Source organism: Lolium perenne, chromosome 3 (genome assembly GCF_019359855.2).
Source record: "Lolium perenne isolate Kyuss_39 chromosome 3, Kyuss_2.0, whole genome shotgun sequence".
Lineage (NCBI taxonomy): Eukaryota > Viridiplantae > Streptophyta > Magnoliopsida > Poales > Poaceae > Lolium > Lolium perenne.
This window is the reverse complement of record NC_067246.2, coordinates 174,892,765-174,900,355: the sequence shown is the minus strand read 5'-3', so window position 1 is coordinate 174,900,355 and position 7,591 is coordinate 174,892,765.

Genomic DNA, 7,591 nt, shown 5'->3' with positions numbered 1-7,591 from the left:
TTTTTATTTTTGTTGTGCAGTTTTCGTGTCATGCCTGTACATTTCCCCCTCTATATTCAATCAAAATCAGCAGCGATATGCCTTTGAGTCAAAATAAAGTACTCCCTCATATCCAAATCAAATTGACTCAGCTTTGTCTAGCGAGTGCATCTAGCTAGACAAACTTGAGTCGATTAATTTGTGCATATCTAGCTAGATACATCCAGTTGAGTCAATTAATTTGGATCGGAGGCAGTATTTTAGCTAGTATCATTATTCATGTATGTAATGAACTAATCAAGTTTTGCTGAACTGACTTCAAGCTGTGCTTTCCTTTGCAAGGTCCTTTGTTGATCGGCACGGCACCTATTCCTCCGTAACTTGATGAACAAGGTCGGTACAATCTTGGCTCCTGTGGTTAGCACGATCTCACGATGGTTCTAGACTTTTTATGGTCCATACCGGGCGTTGCGACGGGCGGGATTATACTGACTGGTTCGTATTTTACCTGCTTGCTACCTCCGAGGGTCGTCATGGTCGCACTATTAGCGGGTATGGTAAGGGTTTACTTGGCTGCGAGGTGTACGACATGGACACCGGTCAGTTGATGCCACCGAGGCCATGGAGGAGGATTATTTCCCTTGGATCATATTCTCTCTTCCTTGGAGTGAACTATCCGATTATCATTCCGCAGAAGAAGGGCAGAACATGACCGTCCAAATATGGCGAGAAGCAACTCTGTTTACACATCGCACCATGCGGTAGGCCTTGCATATCCTCCTTCTCCGTAAATTTGCCGCTTCGGTTTGAATTGAAGACCGCATCGTTGGTTTCCAAACCAACATTAGATGGACATGGCGGCAGGTTCCGTTGTGGTTCATCCCAAGCTTCGCCAACGCCCGGCAATGGAACCTGCCTTCGCGTCACAGGTCCAGAAAGAAGGGCTGATGTACTTTATGTAATACTCGTGTTGCAATGCAAGATTTGTATCTGTTGAACTATTTCATTTGCATGTTTATCTCTACCTAGGCTACTCCCTTTCCGTAAGTAGTTGTGTTGTACTATCTGTTGAACTATTTCCTTTGCCTGTTATCTCTACATAGGCTACTCCTCCGTAGTTGTTAAATTGATGTAATGCTCCTACAACGCAGGCTACACTGGGCGTGTGGCCTGTAATGTTATCAAACACCTTTTGTACTCGTTCTAGTAAGCATTTCACACGATAGCTCACATAATTAAAGTACTCCTACAACGTATTAGTTGAAAGATATCTCTCATAATTAAGTAGCCCTCTTTGAGCTTATGCGAAACATAAATGACTATTTTAGAAATATATACTCTCGTCACAAGATTATATTAAAAACAATGGTACGCAGTTCTATTAGAAAAAAAAGGTGTGAATAGTAGAATGATGTAGAAGTGTTTTTTGAGGTCTGTGCATAGCTAGTGTTCATTGTGCAAAAGCACTTAGACTAGTCACAATGGGAAGTATCATAGACTAGTATCATACATACTCCCTCCGTCCTCAAATAAGTGGACATCTAGCCTCAAACTTTGTCCATGAAAGAGTGTACTTCTATGTTCCCAATGTACTTTAAATTAGCAAAAGTTATTTCTCTCTCATCGCATGGAAATCAAACCCAATAATATTCAACACATGTTATCTTAATTTTGTACATGCACTTAGCCTATTGGAGATGAAATAATTAAAGAGGAGAGAGATGTTGGTTGCATCTTCCCAATGCAAATTTTCTCTCTTTTTTACTAATTTACCTTGAAAATCCCGCACGTCCACTTATTTATGGACGGAGGGAGTATGATACTAGCTTATGATACAACACCTACAATGCATAGTATCATGAATTAGTATCATAGTTCCATTCTATTTAATGTTTTGTAGAATCTCAATGCAAATATGTGTACATGATGTGTTTGCCTCTAAAATTTCTAGTTTTACGTGCTATGATACTGTATCTACCTATGATACTAATTTCACCTCTCTCATCATTAATTGATTTGCCACATAAGATTTATACCTACATGACATGCATGATACTACTACTACCTATGATACTCCCATTGTGGCTAGTCTTAGTTGAAGCAAAACCGAGCCGTGGCCCGCCCAACCTAGAAAAATTAAGCCTATGTTATTTGTAAAATTCAGCGTAATATTAGCTCATTTTACTTTCTCTCAGCTTGTTGTCCCTCCAACCTTTCTTGTCAAGCTTCACCGCTATGCAAAAGGCTAAGAGCATCCACTATGTTGTCCACAAGACCTATCTACAAGGAAAAAGTAGTTGATAAGGTTGTAGTGGAGGTTATCCACAAGTAATATTTCCTTGGGCTGCATGATTCGTAGGAATAGGAAAAAACATATGATTACTATGGCATGCCTAGTCGAATCCTGTAGGAAGATGAGTTCTCTTTGATTCAGCCAAAGGAATTATCAATGAGATATGACCTCATGTTTATTTTCTATAGGATTATTTCCTATAGGATATGTTCCCATGAATCAAACAACTAGCTGGTGTAGGAAAAAATCCCGTAGAATCAAACAACTAGCAATCAAAAATAATTTATCTCTCATTCCTCTGTCGTGCATGTGGGTACACCAATAGCATATACATGTTGGTCCCATCTTAATGCTAAGGTTCAGTTCATCATACATAGTGGGAAACTTCACAAGATAAATGGGACCCAAGTTATGGTGAAAGTTAATATTGTTACTATATATATACACACATAGTTTCATTCGATTTGAATTATAGGTTTGTGAGCAAATATATATTTAGTTTGAACTAGTGCTCGAGTACGTAAGAAGCTATTTAATCACAAGGTTCATAGATTTTAAAACAATGCATCTACATATTACTGGATTTTTTCAAAATTTTCAGAATAGTTTTTTTTAGCTTCGAAATAAGAGATAGTTTAGAACGTTGGATCTCAAATGGATGGTAGATGGTGGCACATAGTCACAATGTATCTTGGAAGCATCAAGTCACTGAAGCTCTGTCCGGTTTCCAAACCAAGCTAAGAAAGGCATTGAAAATGAAGTTCTGCTCTAAAACATCTCTCATTCCATTATGGTGCTCGCGCAGTTGCATGCTGCCCACGTGTTAAGGTACGTGTCTCTGGCATGTAGAGAACTACGATTATTGGCGAAAAATATATCGAAATGGAAACTGTAAAAAAACCTCTCTGGTCAACCCGATGTGACGAGACATCACTGCACCAAACGTCGTCGCAAATTTATAGATGGGTGGCGTGCTAGTATACCAACAGTCAAATCGGCGCCCAGTCGCAGCAGCAGCCTAGAGTACTACCTAGTTTTTGCCCCTTGCATGTCTATCATCTTCTTCTTCACCCTCCCAGAATCACGCGCACGCGCAGTATCTCGATCCCCACCACGCCGCATCGTTCCTTCCATAGCGCTCGCCCTCTCCTCCGAAATCCCCAAGCGCGGTTGCATCCACCATCCACCTAAATCCATCTTCACGTGATGAATTATTCTAGGCTTTGCCGGGGCGGCGGGGAAGGCCACTGGGAGGCTCTCACCGGCGACAACACCGACCTCATCGCTGCGCATCTGGACGTTACCTACACCGTCCGACTTGCCGCATGTTCCAGGGAGCTCTACGACCGGATCAGCAAGGATGAAGGTAAGATGCACCATTGGGGTGAACCCTGCCTGCTGATGCCTCCGCCTGCTTATTGGTTCGATGAACACTGGGATTGGGCGACAGCATCTCGTCTGCATGATACCGTGTACGACCTGGTGCCCCTCGACCATCCTCGCCGTTCTGTCACCCTGCCATTCATGCACGACAGAAAATGGCTTGGCGCGAACGGCGACTGGATTGCCGCCGCCGATCATCATGGGTACCAGTGGTGCCTCGTGAACGTCTACACCGAGCGACATATCCCCCTTCCATCCCTACCTGCTTCGAAGATCGATCATTGTAGTTTTTCATATGAACCTGCATACTCTTTTAACTGGGGTCCAGCAATTGATTTGTTGAAGATTGTAATCTGCCAAGTGCCCACAAAAGGTGGGAGGTACGCAGATTACAAGCTCATCGCCTTGTTCGACAAAACGATTTTCTACCTTGAAGGGGGTGGCGACTGGAGAATGCTGGAGGCCCTTACACCTGCACCTGATTATCCAAATTACTGTGATGCCATTGAACTCGGTGGCCACGTTTTTGCGGTGGACGAAACTGACGGCTCCACGTACTTCTGGGACACCGCAAATGGTATTTTTTCAGTCCTTTTGCATTGCATGATACACTGCCTTAACCAATGAAGTTATTAATGAACTACCTTGTTTATATTTTACCTTTCTTAAATGACTTAATGATCACACCCCCTTTTGCTGAATATGAATGAACCGTTGCTTGCAATGAATTAGTAGTACTAATTAGCCACCAACAAACATAGTATGCTCAGTATGTGATTGCATTCCTGAATTAGTAACTCTACGCCAATGCAGAATATGGATGTAATTAACCAGTATCTCAAAAGATAACGTAGCACTATGAAGGCACCCTTTTTGATAACCTTTTACACCCATTGTTTCATATATAACTAATTGATTTTGCCTCCAAAAGGAGGACGAGAGACCCCCGCCATCTGCATCAGAGAGATGCATAAGGACTTTCATAAGTATATGACTTAACGATCACATCCTTTATCTGAATATGAATGAACCGTTGCTTGCAATGAATTAGTACTAGTCAGTCATCAGCAAACATAGTATACTCCGTATGTGAATGCATTCCTGAATTAGTAACTCTATGCAAACAGAATATGGATGTAATTAACAAGTATCTCAAATGTTAACGTAGAAACAGAAAAATAGAAGAAAATCGTTTGTAATTACATGCGTAGCTTATATTTTCTAGAGATCGGGGAAAAAGCGTTGATTGGATGTACCTACATGCAGATCAAACAGTTCTTTGTTTATATCGGTGAACAATCTGCAAAACGGTATAATTAATTTTGTTTTTGATACATTATTTCTCCCATTTTCTTGAATAGATTTCAGTTTCCCACAATTATCTTTGATTAGTGATTGTGACGTCCCCTCATTCAAAATAACTCAGGTTATCTTTTTCCTAATTCAGTGTTATTTAAGTTTGAGTAAGTTTACGACTAATATCTACAACCTCATATATATATAAGATTTAGCACCTGCAGGCCTAGCAAAGTTAGCTGCCTGTAGTCCCCTATATAGTTCTTTCTTTTTTCTTTCTCAGTTTTTCGTAGCCTTGCTACAACCCTGTATGCTCTAATATATAATGATGCACGACTAGGCATGTGTTCGAGAAAAGAAAATCTAAATATCTTTTGTAATATATGAACCTATATTGATGTTTTAGATGTTGGTAGTATAACTTTCGATAAACTTGAACAGACTTAAATCAGTTTAACTTAGCACAACCATATGGCGTATCTTTTTTAGAACGCGAAAATGAGGTAAACAAATACCATGTGTACCCTTTACTATCAATAGTAGAGAAGAGATTATGAACCTTCAACTCTAAAATGCAAATTCTTCTACTGAATGGATAGCTGCATCTGATACCTATTTTGCAAATGTTACCAGACTTGGGGTTAGCTATAAAAAGGCATTTCTTTCTTGTGAAGCTTAATGCACTACCAACACAACCAAAAGTCCGAACTGATCGCAAGGGCGGAAATTTTAGGATAAATTGCGAAAGCCAGGACTCGAACTCGAGACCCTGGCTCTGACACCATGTCAAGCTTCATCGACTAGCCAACGCAACCAAAAGTCCGAACTGATGGAAAGGTCTAGGCAATCCACTTATACAGTTAAACATTTCTTACCCTTCGGGTGGTCACAGGGAAGCTCTCTAATAGATCACTTAAGACAAAGGGAATTAACTACAGCACAGGACTTAAACTTAAGATGATATATATTTGTCAAAATTTGAATGTATCTATATGCTTTCACTGTCTAGATACATCTGAATTTGGACAAATCTCAGACACTTTCGGTGGGATAGAGGTAGTATATAACTGTGTATACACTAACTAGTGTCTAGTTTTGGCGAAGTTAAGACTAGTTTCGTGGGATGGATGCAGTATAACTGATATATTGGACACTCGATTTGAACACATGAATGACCAATGTCCTTAGCTTACATAGTCGTATTTATACTGTGAGCATGAACGATGAACAATGCTGCTTTGTTTGAATATGGTTGCCGTAACACCCTATTCGTCTCCATTTCTAATATTGCGAAAACCCGATGCTCCCGTTTGTAATCCCGCCACCGGTGGTGGATGATCAGCAGTACGCGTGGTTCCTCGCTCCATCTGCTGATGGCAAGCGCTAGCTGATCATCCGTACAGTACACAGCCTTGGGCTTGCCAATGCTGAAGTACCTCCGACATTCCCTATGCCGCTAATGGGCTTCGGCTACGGCAGTATCCTCCTGTTGCCACCTACGTCTTTGAGCAGATCCCGTATCTACTGCACGTGCAGGAGACTCTCTTTGGAGGCAGGTTAACAGCCTCGGCGACCACTCTCTGTTTCTCGGACTCAATTACCCGATCATTGCCAATCTGAAGAAGCGTGAATCCAAAGCTCCTGATGGCACATTGGTTCCATTCATGAGGAAAAACTGCGTCTACACAGCATACCGGAAGTTTCTTCATAATGATTACCCTAAAATTTTGTGCTGCAACCTCCAGCCAGATGAAGGTGAGACTGTGGGAGTTATCAGCCTTCCCAGAGATGGTTGGGGTATTGTCCGACAAGCGGCTATGTGGTTTAAGCCTGCTTTAAACATTGCCAGTTCGGTGTTACCTTTAAAAAAACACTGACGCACTTTTTTATTATGCTTGAAGTGTTGAGAAGTAGTACACTGTTTTTAGTACGTACTAGTTTGAATCAGTTTATTTGAACACTGCCCTGCTTTTGTATTTCGTGTTGCCTTCATATTATAACCCATGCATGGCTGTTTTAGGATTGACTTTATTTCAGCACTATAATTACAATGTGTGTACGTCCTTTATAATATAGCCACCTCTTGTTGTGCCAAAAAGAAGGCACATACCAACACATGACTTTGGTTGTGCATGTGCGGTCCGCACAATGTAGCTACCCAGTTGAAAACATCAAATTAAGCTGGTCCGCACAATGTAGCTACCCAGTTGAAAACGTCAAAAAAAAGCCACCTCTTGTTGATCATACTCATGAGAGGACCATTCCTATTTTTTTCGCCGCTAAAGGGTAAAATACATCCCTGGGGGCAGTGATTCTTGCTGCAGGCCACTAAACATGCATCAACTACGAGCAAGGAAGTACATGAGCGACCTAGGTGACTGTGCGGACCCCACTTGTGGACTAAAGAAAAAACATGTCAATACGGAACAGATGTACATACGACAACTCCTATATGATATGTGTATGTACGATTGAGCATCTGGAGGTGTGCTGCCACCTGCTACCTCACACGAAGGGTTTGGATCTTGTGTTTCGTACACGGATCGGACTGAAATTGTCGTGTGCATAGCAAGGTTCATGTCAATAAGGCTGAGTTTGGCATCTAAGTCTAGGCAACAAATACTTTTGGGTTCCAACGGC